Source organism: Cherax quadricarinatus, chromosome 63 (assembly GCF_038502225.1).
Source record: "Cherax quadricarinatus isolate ZL_2023a chromosome 63, ASM3850222v1, whole genome shotgun sequence".
Taxonomy (NCBI): Eukaryota; Metazoa; Arthropoda; class Malacostraca; order Decapoda; family Parastacidae; genus Cherax; species Cherax quadricarinatus.
Window position 1 is genome coordinate 10,631,656 of NC_091354.1, and position 14,704 is coordinate 10,646,359.

The following is a 14,704-nucleotide window of genomic DNA, read 5'->3' on the forward strand; positions in this document are numbered from 1 at the left end:
AATCGTAATGACACGATTGCAAATAAACCATACCCCCGGCCGGGATTGAACCCGCGGTCATAGAGTCTCAAAACTCCAGCCCGTCGCGCTAGCCACTAGACCAGCTAGCCACAATAAGATTCATCCAACTAGGTATATTTCTACACCATAGGAAAGTTAGCACAGGCACCTCTGTGACCACAAATGCACGATTTCTTAAGTCATGTTGACGGCAGTGAAGGGACTTGAGCTAGAGTTCGTCACGGCCACGCTAGCTGGAGATTCGTCTGTAAAAACTTGCATTTGTGGTCACAGAGGTGCCTGTGCTAACTTTCCTATGGTGTAGAAATATACCTAGTTGGATGAATCTTATTGTGGCTAGCTGGTCTAGTGGCTAGCGCGACGGGCTGGAGTTTTGAGACTCTATGACCGCGGGTTCAATCCCGGCCGGGGGTATGGTTTATTTGCAATCGTGTCATTACGATTTCTTAAGTCATGTTGACGGCAGTGAAGGGACTTGAGCTAGAGTTCGTCACGGCCACGCTAGCTGGAGATTCGTCTGTAAAAACTTGCATTTGTGGTCACAGAGGTGCCTGTGCTAACTTTCCTATGGTGTAGAAATATACCTAGTTGGATGAATCTTATTGTGGCTAGCTGGTCTAGTGGCTAGCGCGACGGGCTGGAGTTTTGAGACTCTATGACCGCGGGTTCAATCCCGGCCGGGGGTATGGTTTATTTGCAATCGTGTCATTACGATTTCTTAAGTCATGTTGACGGCAGTGAAGGGACTTGAGCTAGAGGTCGTCACGGCCACGCTAGCTGGAGATTCGTCTGTAAAAACTTGCATTTGTGGTCACAGAGGTGCCTGTGCTAACTTTCCTATGGTGTAGAAATATACCTAGTTGGATGAATCTTATTGTGGCTAGCTGGTCTAGTGGCTAGCGCGACGGGCTGGAGTTTTGAGACTCTATGACCGCGGGTTCAATCCCGGCCGGGGGTATGGTTGACCAAATGTTGTGTGTAGCCCATGACTCTTCTGGAGGATTTTTGAGAGTGACTAACAAACTGTTTAAGATAACCAAAAACTAGTACTGGCCAGGCGTGAGGAAAGATGCAAGATGATACATCAAAGCCTATGATTTCTTCATAGGCCTACGGCACCATATCCTCTTGGGGGGAAGGCGGACACAAAACTACCCGAATTTAATTTTACATTTTGTAAACAATGCCCGAAATTATATATATATATATATATATATATATATATATATATATATATATATATATATATATATATATATATTCTAATGCGTTTAAAACATAATTATGTGTATTTCACAAATGCAAAAAGAGAAAAACCAAACATTAACACAAAGTACATAATAAGCAGGCACACAGGATATGTTAATAAATGAGACACTTTTGCAACATTTGTGAATCTTTATTTTGGAAACCTTTCAGCAGCCAGTGTCTTCTTCAGTCCAGTGCAGACGACATGTACACAAGAGGTGTATATCTCCCAGTATATATACGCTGCGAGTAAACTCTAACCCCTCTTTAGGGGTTAAAGTAAATGGGTTACACACAGCCTCGCACTGCGAATAAAGCAGTTATACGATACTATGATTATTTTTATTGTTGAAAACAATAAAATTACCTGAGTATTGCACATGTATCTTGTGTGTATTGTGTACCATCAGTGATATACCTTTGTGTTGTAGATAACCTTGAAACCTCATTAACCTGACCTGGATGTCACAGTGGCACTGTGCAGTGTCACTGACAACCAGGTAACTCAGTGTTTTAATAAAACGAAGACTCATTAAATATTGTAACAAACTGAAACTGAGTCCGGCGGCGGCGGCGGCGGCGGCGGCGGCGGTGGCGGCGGCGACGATGCTGTCTGAGTCCCTGAACCAGAATAACAGAAATAGGTCAGGATAGACCGAACTTGGTCCTGCGGTCGAAACTGGGGTCAGAGACCCCAGTATATTCGAATGTTCTGCAAATATTAAACAAATAAAGGTTTCATATATATATATATATATATATTCGTAATTGTTCAATAGGTTACAAAGAAATTTTCATCGATAATGTTATTCTTTGTTCAAATAGCTGTCTTTTATATTATTATTTTGTTTGTCCGAAATCTGCCACCCCATTTTGCCCTCCAGACCCCCCTCCCTCCCCTTCTCATGCCCTTCTCCTCCCCTTCCCTTTGCCTTCCCCTTCCCTTCCCTTCCCCTCCCCACCAGAGTGCCAAATTCCGTATTTTTAGGAACTCTTTGCTGAATTATATAAGATTGCTTCCTTAACCATGGGCAGTGAATATATAAATATTTACACTGATGTGCAAGGCCACGACGTGCCCTGAGGCATAACCTATCACACTAATAAATACCAAAGCAAAATCGAAAGCTATGATAAGATATTTTCTTAGGTTTGTCATGGCCTAGCCAATTTGACCACGACTCCAATTTTATGGCAAAGGCCTTCAAGGAGGTTTTAACTAGTCTTGTAATATAGCACTGTCTCAGAAGCATATTATCCTCAGTCACAGGGGACCTTACAAAACTTTCTCCAAGCATTCAAATCCATGATCAGACATTATTGATTGAATTTACCCATAGACTAAGACGAGAGCTTTCCACTGCTGCCTTTTGTTATTAGAGATCTTGTACAAGAAGTTGTTGGATTTAGTCACTATATATGAAAAGTGAATCAGAGTGTTTATTCTTAGAAGGAAAATAAGATATAACAAGGAATAATTTATTGGAAGATTTTGGAGAGCTGTGAAAAGGAAATATAGAACCTGGAATTAATGTAGGAAGCAGAACAACCCCGAGACTTGGAGACTAAAACAACTTACAAATAATATACAAACGAAAGAAGGGAGAAAGAAGGCAACCTTAAAGACAGTCAACAAGAGCAAAATGGAACCAGATCTTTTATTCATAGAGCTAAGTGTTAAAGAAAAAATACAAAGATTCTACGACGACAGCGTCACGACTGAAGCATAATAGGAAATTTGGGATGCACTAAATAGATCAGTGTGTGTAGATGAATGATTCAGAGAACCGACAAGTTGATAAATTAGACACATGTGCAACATTTGGGTATCTTTAATGAGGAAACGTTTCGCCACACAGTGGCTTCATCAGTCCATACAAAGGAGAATGGTGAAGAACAGGAGGAGTTTGAGGCAATCAGTCCCTCAGCCTTGAGTCGATGTGGTCAGTCCATCAGTCTTGAAAAGAATACAGTATATGTGCGAAGAAGTGGCTTATATACTGTAGTCAGAACAGGAGCAGCAGTCGTAGGTGGTATCACATTTGTCCAATGTGGAAGTAGGTCATACCCAAGGGTTAGGCAAGTGAAGAATTCCCTGTATTAAGATCCCAAGATGTTGTTGTGTCAAGGCTAAGGGACTGATTACCTTAAACTCCTCCTGTTGTTCACCAGTCTCCTTTGTATGGACTGATGGAGCCACTGTATGGCGAAATGTTTCCTCATTAAAGATACCCAAGTGTTGCACATGTGTCTAATTTATCATATCAGTATTCACCTAATTATGGTTGCAGGGGTCGAGTTTCAGCTCCTGGCCCTGCCTTTTCACTGATTGCTGCTCTCTGAGCTTTGTCATCCCTCGTCTTAAAGCTACGTATGGTTCCTGCCTTAACTACATCACTTGCTAAACTATTCCACTTCCTGACAACTCTATGACTGAAGAAGTACTTCCTAACATCCCTTTGACTCATTTGAGTCTTCAGCTTCCAGTTGTGACCTCTTGTTTCTGTGTCCCCTCTCTGGAACATCCTGTCTCTGTCCACCTTATCTATTCCACGCAGTATTTTGTATGCCGTTACCATGTATACCCTGACCCTCCTGTCCTCCAGCTTCGTCAGGCCGATTTCCCTCAACCTTTCTTCGTAGGACATTCCTCTGAGCTCTGGAACTAACCTTGTTGCAAACCTTTGTACTTTCTTTAAATTCTTAACGTGTTTGACCCGGTGTGGGTTCCAAACTGGTTCTGCATACTCCAGTATAGGCCTGACGTACACGGTGTACAGTGTCTTGAACGATTCCTTACTAAAGTAACGGAACGCTATTCTCAGGTTTGCCAGGCGCCCATATGATGCAGCAGTTATCTGGTTGATGTGTGCTTCGGGAGACGTGCTCGGTGTTATGGTAACCCCAAGATCTTTCTCCTCGAGTGAGGTTTGCAGTCTTTGGCGACCTAGCCTATACTCTGTCTGCGGTCTTCTTTGTCCTTCCCCAATCTTCATGACTTTGCATTTGGTGGGGTTGAATTCGAGAAGCCAGATGCTGGACCACGTGTCAGCCTGTCCAGGTCTCTTTGTAGCCCTCCCTAATCCTCATCTGATTTAATTCTCCTCATTAACATCACATCAACTACGAACAGGAACTCTTCTGAGTCTATCCCTTCCATCATGTCATTCACATATACCAGAATAGCACTGGTCCTAGGACTGACCCCTGTGGGACCCCGCTCGTCACAGACGCCCACTGTGATACCTCATCACGCACCATGACTCGTTGTTGTCTCCCTGTCAGGTATTCTCTGATCCATTGCAGTGCCCTTCCTGTTATACACGCCCGATCCTCCAGCTTCTGCACTAATCTCTTGTGTGGAACTGTGTCCTGTTTCCTGAAGTCCAGGAAAATGCAATGAACCCACCCCTCTCTCTCTCGTGTCTTACTTCTGTTACCTTGTTATAAAACTCCAGAACGTTTGTGACACAGGATTTGCCTTCCATGTATCCGTGCTGGTTGTCATTTATAATCTTGTTCCGTTCCAGGTGCTCCACCACTTTCCTCCTGATAATCTTCTCCATGACTTTGCATACTATACGTCAGTGACACTGGTCTGTAGTTTAGTGCCTTGTTTTGTCTCCTTTCTTAAAAATGGGGACTTACAGAAGAATTTGTTTTAAATGTAAGAGACATGGATCCCAAAACTACATGAAAGAGAGGATAATGTAATAAAAAGGAAGCAAGAAAGTTACTAGGGGATATTAACAAAGTAAAAACAATTGATTAGACGAGAGGACAACATAAGCTTCAGAAGAATGTGGAAAGATCTGAACTGCATCCTTTCATTCTTTTTAAGGTTTCGCTACAAAAAGTAAAATCTGCGGACATATGAATGTTGGCATATATTGTGGAAAGATTTGAAGTGAGTGACAAGGAAGACCATTTAATCTATAAGCCTATTTCACTGACAAGTGTTGCCAATAGAGAGAAGTGGATAATATACACTGCACTAAAAGCCTAATTCTCCCCGACACACTCGTCATTATTCTCCCAAACAATGTTTTTGCTAAAACTCTCCCCATTACTCTCTCCAATATTGTCTGTCTAATATTCTCCTCAACACTAACAGACCCACCCATATACGTTCTCTCCAGCATACATTCTCCAGCATACACTCCCCCAGCACACTCTCCTGCGCACTTTCCAACATATTCTCCCAAACTCTCTCTCCAACACGTTGCACTAACAACCAGTCTCAATAATGTAATTCCTCTCATTCTTGAGAGCAATGCAAAATACGCCGGAATTTCTTGCTTCCGTTGAGAGGCTGGCAGGCTCACTGACTGGCTAACTGACTGACTGGCTGACTGGCTGGCTGGATGGCTGGCTGCCTGGCTGGCTGGCTGGCTGGCTGGCTCGCTCACTCGCTGCTTGATCCGCCAGTTTACAGGTCGAGGACCTCAATGTGTAGTGAGCCATTGTGGTGGTCTGGTGTACCTCAGGGAAGGTGAAGCCTGCCATTAATCGTTGTAATTATGTAGGAATTGGAAGACGGGAAGTCGTTTCTGTTTCTTGTGTGTTTGTATTGGTTTCTCTCTATCTACCTACCTATCTGTCTATTTTTAGATCGCATCTTGAATATGCTGCTCAGTTTTGGTCTCCAAATTACTTAAGGTCAACCAACTGTTATGTGATGTATGTTAGAAAGAACTTGCCACATTCGAGTAAGCATGCAAATATCATAGTTTCAAAGTATACGCATTCAACGTTTCCATAAACATTTTTAATCTTTATGCTTCAGCAAACCAGCCTCGATCTGATGCTTTACCAGATCACACCAATAGTGAACCAACCCTCATACCTAGCGACTTAATGCCAGACATAAGAATATTAGTGGGTCTATAACAAAGACCAATGGAACTAAACTAGTGAAATTTCTAAATGAGCATGATAATGTTCAGATTGTGGGCACTATTGAGCCCACAATCTGAATTGATTGTGGGCACTAGTATGCCACATATATGGTGGCATACTATGCATCGTATCATATACGATGCGTGAATGTCATAGTTGATGATTATCTATCTGATCACTTCCCAAGACTGTCAATCTTGATCATATCTCCAGCAATCAAGGAGTTAAATACAAAAGGAGGAAACTCAGTCTCAACCCAGATCACAGTAATAACTTTATTAACTACTTGGATCAATGTTATAAGAATTACGAGCCACTTGACACACAAAAATTCAATGACGATTTAGTTGCCACTATTGAGAAGTGCTCACAGATCAAGTAAACAGAAAAAGAAGACATAAGCCTTCAGTCATAAATGGCAACAAATACCTTTGTAAATACTACAATGATCCACAACTACGCAATTAAATATATGTAGCAGCTAGGAGGATTGGCAAAGCGTACCATGAATACAGAACTCCAGACCTGCTCAGAACCTTCCAAGATGCACTAACAAATGCAAGAAATAGTAAACAAGAACTTAGGCAACAGGAATGGGAACAATTTATTAGTTGATTAAATAAATCTATCCTTTTAAGTTTGGCTTGATAAGGTATAAATAAAATAACCAGAAAAAAAGACTGGTAATGTTGCTCATCCCTTTCCTCTTGAAAAAGCAAATGATCTCATAAATAACTGGTCCAAAACATCCAGGCATGAAGATCTCCCGTCTCATATTAGAAAGAATTTAGAGAGTAGTTCTGAAGTACTGAAGGTTGAAAGTGATTAATTTTATGAACCAAAATATTGATGAGAGTGACTGCCTCTTCACCGAGTGTGAATTAGATAATGTATTAAATAAAGGTGGATCAACTGCTCCTGGAGAAGATGGTATAACCTATGATATCTTCAGAACTCTGATAGCTTTTGGTTAGCTCTGTATAATCTCAGTTATATCGAGGGTGCTCTTCCTACTTCCTGGACCAATAATGTCATTGTGTGTATCCCTAACCGGCAACAGCCTGATACATTTAGACCGATCTCCTTAATTAGTTGTCTTTGTAAAACTTTTGAAAGAATGATACTTAACAGAATCAGACACTAACTCTCCCTTTATTTTAATTGGTTGATGAAAGGTAAAAGTGTGCTGAACTGTATTTCCACCTTTCTCAATACACATAATTCTACTAGCTTTACCACATTTCTTGATCTAAAATCTGAATCTGATATTACAAACAAAATAGTTATACTACATGAACTAGCCAAAATGAATATTGGTAGTAGCCTACTCAGTTGGATAATAGGATATCTACCCCGGCCGGGGGTATGGTTTATTTGCAATCGTGTCATTACGATTTCTTAAGTCATGAAGAAATGTCCTTAGATACATCGCAGGGAGGAAGTTCTCAGATCCGTGCTATATAATGTCCTGACTAATGCTCTCGTTAATGCTCTACCTGCCTCACCTAAATATAGAGCTATAAGCTATGCTGATGACATCATAATCTATACAGCATGGCATAAGAAGATGAGTACCATTCCTAACGAGGTTCAAGCAATTTGTAATCGACTAGGCCTTGTCATATGTTCTTCTGAAACAAAGATATTGACAAGCAAACGACATCCCCCACCCATCTGCTTGTAGGGTGAAAACATTAGCTATGTTAAATCTTACAGATATCTTGGTGTATACGCACCCTTCAATAAATCCACCATACCACAACTAAATGAGAAATACAAGGATAGGCTAAATATTCTCAAAGCTGTTGCTGGCTACAACCCCAGCTATGGTGCTAATGTGAGAATAGTGAGAATGATGTACAGAGCCTATGTTAGGTCCATAACTGATTATGCTTCTCCCTTGTTGATATTAGCTAGGGAATATTCTCCCTAACCCATAGAGTTAATGTAAAATAATACCCTCAAAATTATTCCTGGCTGTTCCACATCTACCAAGGTTGTGATGAATGGTTTGAAAAACCGACAAGTTGAAGATTGAGACACTTATGCAGCATATGGGAATCTTTATTCAGGAAACGTTTCGCCACACAGTGGCTTCATCAGTCCAATACAAAGAGGAAGGCGTAAGGAGAGGAGGAGTATGAGGTAATCAGTCCCTCAACCTGGAGTCGATGTGTTCAGTCCATCAATCTTGTAGAATGATGGACTGAACACATCGACTCCAGGTTGAGGGACTGATTACCTCATACTCCTCCTCTCCTTACGCCTTCCTCTTTGTATTGGACTGATGAAGCCACTGTGTGGCGAAACGTTTCCTGAATAAAGATTCCCATATGCTGCATAAGTGTCTCAATCTTCATCTACCAAGGCTCTTAATATGAGGAAGGAGCTTGGTATCAGTGAGAGGATTATTGAGATTTACACTGTACTTAGTATTAGAATGTAAAGAAATGAACCAAATACTGTCACTGTGAATCTTACTAAATGTCTAGAAGTAAATACACATAGATCTAAATTGATTGTGAAAAGATGCAATTATATTAAGTTTTATAACTTGCACGAAGTGTATCACTACAGACAACAAGAGCATTTCACCCCTCCATGGAAGTTGTGTTCATTTAATATCACATACCTGAAAGACCCTCCAAAGAAGCTCATTACTAGTGATCCCTCCTTTATATCACTTGTAAAAGTAACTGCTCAAGAAGAAATTTCTCGCCTAGTTAGCAGTAATAATTGATCACAAATTATATACACTGATGGGTGTAAGCTGGAGTCTACTGGCAGGGCTGCATCTGCACTTGTTGCAACTTCCCTAGTTAAGAACGATAACAACTATGTTGAGTTAGACAAAAGAATTAACAACTGGGTGTCTACAATGCAAACTGAGTTGTTTGACATCCTAATGGCTCTAAAGCTAACTTATGACACTGAGCTTGACTATCATCATTACTGATTCTATGTTATTACTGAAGGCTCTTGACTCACATAATGATACATAGATGCTCTAAAATCCAGGAAAAAGGAATTAATGTACAATTGTTACGGATCCCATTTCACACTGGATTACTCCTTTATGATAAAGTTGATGTGTTAGCCAAGAAAAGTACCCTAAAGGATAACGCAGAAACGTAACTTTGGTGCATCTGTGTCTAGTAATAGGAATAATATTAGGAGAGAAGTAAATAATGAAACTGAATGTTATAGGAATACATTTAGCAGCCTGAGTAAATCTATAACCCACTATGATAACATGAACGTAGATAAGTATGTATGTTTATGAAACAACTTGCAATGTGAACAGACTGACTAATGTTAGTGGCCAGGTTTAGGCTTGAGTGACACGCAGTTTGAGTGACACGCAAATGATGATCAAATCAAATGCAAAGTGTGGCCAACCCTGTGGTCACTATCCTGAACACTATATGCTTAATGTGCACTTAATGGGGAATATAAAGATAGACAGCATAATAACCTGTGTTACATATCAAGATATTTTATCAGTGAAAATAAGATACCAGGTATATTAAGCAAATTTCCTGAATTTGCTTGTGAAAGACAAGTGAACTGTTGATATAAATCCGTATGTACTCCTGTTAACCCTTTGAGGTCTGGTTCCTAGGCCTTTTGTGTATCCTTATGCTCTTGCGCTACCATCCACAGGATGGATATGGGGTGCACAATAAACTAGCCAATTCGGAGACAAATTTAAAAAAAAAATCATACGAAGAAAGGCTAAGTGGACATAACTTTTTTCTCTCTTAGGGAACGGAGAATACGAGATTTCATTCAAACCTTGAAGATACTGAATGAAATTGACACTCAAACACGAAGAACTACTTGAAGTACAAAATGAATCACTAACTTGAAACAATAAATGAAACTTCTGGACAAGAGATTCAACACGAAAGTATGCATTTTTTTAAAACAGAATTATAGCAGAATAGAAAAAAACTCCCTGCTGAAACTGAAAGCGAAAAGACAATACAGACACTCAAGAACCAGCTTGGCAAGCACTTGCCAGTCTATTACTCAGAGACTGTACTGAGGTAAAATGTAGTGAACGTATTTCTGATGTCTATTCAGCAACTATTAGGACGAAAAGTGGACAATGAACTGCTTACTGTAATGTAATTGTAGAAGTAGATGTAGCAGTGATAGTTGTGGAAGTCATAGCTGTGGTGTTCTCATCCCTACGCCAGAGCCTCCAGAAATAGAACAAGTGATAACCAAAAGTAGATCGCCAGGGGTAGAACTACTGGTAACTAGAAGTAGAATTCCAGAGGTAGAACTAGTGGTATCTAGAAGTAGATTTCCAGAGGTAGAACTAGTGGTAATTAAAAGCAGATCTCCAGAGGTAGAACTAGTGATAACTAGCAGTAGATCTCCAGAGGCAGAACTAGAAGTAACTAGAAGTAGGTTGCTGTTAGTGGAGACAGCCATAACTAGCAGCCCACCACTGGAGATGTTGAGGCCAGACATTTCATAACCTTGATAGATATTACCCTTCCTTCAGCTGTCATAGCCCAGGGAAGTTAATTATTGAGCTAATTCATAATGAAATGATATCAAGCAGAATTATTGGTAATACTTTCCTGAATACGATAACAAACATTATGATTGATGCCGGTGAACTCTCGTTGCTGTCTTTAAATAATGGCTGCCGTTCATGTTTTTTTATCGGGTATTGTTTATCTTTGCCTTTAGGAAGTTGACATTTGTTGAGAGTTTGAGATAACTCTAAATTATGCTTGTGGTAGCATATATCATATTTTGGTTTGTCTAGTACTTTCAGAGAATATAAATATTTTACTTTCGTAATAGTTCTCTCTCTCTCTCTCTCTCTCTCTCTCTCTCTCTCTCTCTCTCTCTCTCTCTCTCTCTCTCTCTCTCTCTATCTATCTATCTATCTATCTATCTATCTATGTTTGCAACATTTTTTTAATGTTCAAATGGCAAAACACAGGTTATATTAAGAGACTTCGGTTCTTATTAAAATGATGAATACCGATAAACAATTATTGACTAAGAAAAGCATCATTTTTATTACTAACACAGGTGGTAATTTAAAGGCCTGTAGCCTGGTGGTAAAACTAAGGTAACAAGACAAGGCAAACAGTAAGGCAGACCAATGACAAGACAAACACAGCAGGGATTGGTTTCTTTACCCATGTATTCCTTCACAACTTATTAACACTAAATACGATGTTATTATATTGAGATATGAGAGTAATAGTGCAACCAAGAGACACTCAAGGTGTGAGTGGACACGACCAGTGTCTGCGTAAGTCTGCCAAGTGGGCAGGAGTGATGTCACCTTGGCTGAAGTAGCCTGCTTCTACGTAATTGGTAGCTTGAACTGCTACACTCTGAACCGCCAGTTCACTGGTCAAGAGGACGTGGTAGGTAAGGTTTGTCAGGAAACAGAACAAGTGTTTCCTGACGCAGGTCTTAGACGATGACCCGCCATTGGAGCTTCTGGTCATCTGACCGAGGCCTTCCGCTGGCTTACCAGTCCACCCCTTTAAAAATTATGGTTTTAGATAAAACCATATTTTTTTTTCTTTTTTTGCCAAATGGTTGCGTAACGAACGTTGAATAAAATATAACATACTCGGCGTACGCCACAATTATAAAGTGAAATATGTTGAAAATGGAAGAACTGTGTGTTTTATGTGATGACTGATAAACACTCATGGAAATTTATAAGTGAAATATCATAAATATAGACAAATTGTTTTGAAAGGCTGCACACAGGCAGTATTACTACGGTAACTAGAGCTAGTGGAATAATAAATGACGGGAAATCAACTCTGTGGAAGGTCCACAAACAAGAAGAAACTGATGCATAGGAGGAAAATTTGGAGTGGGTGGAATTTAGGTTTCAAGGAAAAGTTACTAGAGGAAGGGAATGGACGGAGCGATAGTTCGAGAACAGAAGCAAGCAGTTGAATATGTTTCGTGTCTTGCTAGGTAGCCGAAGAAGCTAGATATCATGAATATTATATGTTATCTTTCTTGAAGAGTGTGGAAATGAGCGAGAAAAGGAGGACGACCATCAGTTAAAGCATCAGCATTATCCCGAGTGTGTTCTGTCAGAGAGGACACTGACAATCTTCAATTTTTCTTTAAAAGATATAATGCAACTCATAGAAAAATATGAAACATGAAAGAGAAAATTATCATAGAAATATGGTGACAACACAGTAAGTTTTATGTTGCATATTAACCTTCTGTAGCTCATTTCCTTGACACCCGAGACAATCTGATTCCTAATTTTGACAATGCCGATTTTGAAGCGCGAACTTTTGATGGTTATAATACGCTCCACTATATGCAGTGCATCACCCCTCCAAAATCGATACCAAGATTTGATGCTTCTGTGGAAGCTCTTGCTTCTCTTAACTAATTTTCAAGAGAAGCGACGCGGAATTAAAAAAATATCAAGAGATCTTGAAACAGTGTGGCCATTGTCAGAGAAAACTATAACGTTGAATACAAATGACATTTTGTTGATGTTGGAGAAATGATTGCAAATCCCAAACTTTCCTTGCTGGAATGGGTTTACAGGAATAATTACTTGCTCTCTTCCTTATGACACACTGTAAGTAAAATTTCGTATCATTTGTTGTTTTATAAGCTGTCAGTCACGATGCAACATACACGTCACTATTACATTTTGATTCTAAAAAATGTCGAGATATGAATCAAAGAAATTACTTAGCTACACTCGACCAGCCTTACATGATGAAGCTCGGGAATTGTGTTTACTAGTGACATAGCTAATGTAAAAGCAGTCTTGGAGGTTTACACATATTGCTATCCTTCGTGAGTCCTTTGAAAGAACTATGGAATATTTACTATCTACTCAAAGCTACTGACATAATGCTAATAGATCATAACTTTGCCATGGGACTATAGACACAGGCTGACACAACTATTCTCAGGCCAGATTTCGTTGTAAGTGGTGGAAATTTCTGTTTACGAAAAAAAAACAATAACAGAACTGCTGCAATAATCCGAGCGATTCCATACCGTACACAGAGACAAGTGTTCCATCGGATATTAAGGAAGCGAATAGAAAATGTTATCTTTGTGTTGTGGAGGTAGAGGATAGAGGACCCCCGTGTTCGACTGTGTGTTCAATATTTCAGCTTGGTTACTCTTACTTGGAATCCATCCTGTCGCCCTATACCTCTCTCCCCTTCCATCTTTTTTTTTTTGTTTCCTACTCCCTTGTCTCTCTCCCCTCCTATTTTCACCATCTCCCACCCCTCTTCTCCTCTTACTCTTTCTCTTCCCTTCCATCTTCATTGTCTCTTACTGCTCCTTTTGAAAATGCCTCTCCCCTCCTATCTCCTTACCTCCCTTCTTACCATACCTATCTCCTTACCTCCCTTCTTACCATACCTATCTCCTTACCTCCCTTCTTATCATACCTATCTCCTTACCTCCCTTCTTACCATACCTATCTCCTTACCTCCCTTCTTACCATACCTATCTCCTTACCTCCCTTCTCACCATACCTATCTCCTTACCTCCCTTCTTACCATACCTATCTCCTTACCTCCCTTCTTACCATACCTATCTCCTTACCTCCCTTCTTACCATACCTATCTCCTTACCTCCCTTCTTACCATACCTATCTCCTTACCTCCCTTCTTACCATACCTATCTCCTTACCTCCCTTCTTACCATACCTATCTCCTTACCTCCCTTCTTACCATACCTATCTCCTTACCTCCCTTCTTACCTTACCTATCTCCTTACCTCCCTTCTCACCTACCTAAATCCTTACCTCCCTTCTCATCATACCTATCTCCTTACCTCCCTTCTTACCATACCTATCTCCTTACCATACCTATCATACCTATCTCCTTACCTCCCTTCTCACCATACCTATCTCCTTACCTCCCTTCTTACCATACCTATCTCCTTACCTCCCTTCTTACCATACCTATCTCCTTACCTCCCTTCTTACCATACCTATTTCCTTACCTCCCTTCTTACCATACCTATCTCCTTACCTCCCTTCTTACCATACCTATCTCCTTACCTCCCTTCTTACCTTACCTATCTCCTTACCTCCCTTCTCACCTACTTAAATCCTCACCTCCCTTCTCATCATACCTATCTCCTTACCTCCCTTCTTACCTTACCTATCTCCTTACCTCCCTTCTCACCTACCTAAATCCTTACCTCCCTTCTCATCATACCTATCTCCTTACCTCCCTTCTTACCATACCTATCTCCTTACCATACCTATCATACCTATCTCCTTACCTCCCTTCTTATCATACCTATCTCCTTACCTCCCTTCTCACCATACCTATCTCCTTACCTCCCTTCTCACCATACCTATCTCCTTACCATACCTATCATACCTATCTCCTTACCTGCCTTCTTATCATACCTATCTCCTTACCTCCCTTCTCACCATACCTATCTCCTTACCTCCCTTCTCACCATACCTATCTCCTAACCTCCCTTCTTACCATACCTATCTCCTTACCTCCCTTCTTATCATACCTATCTC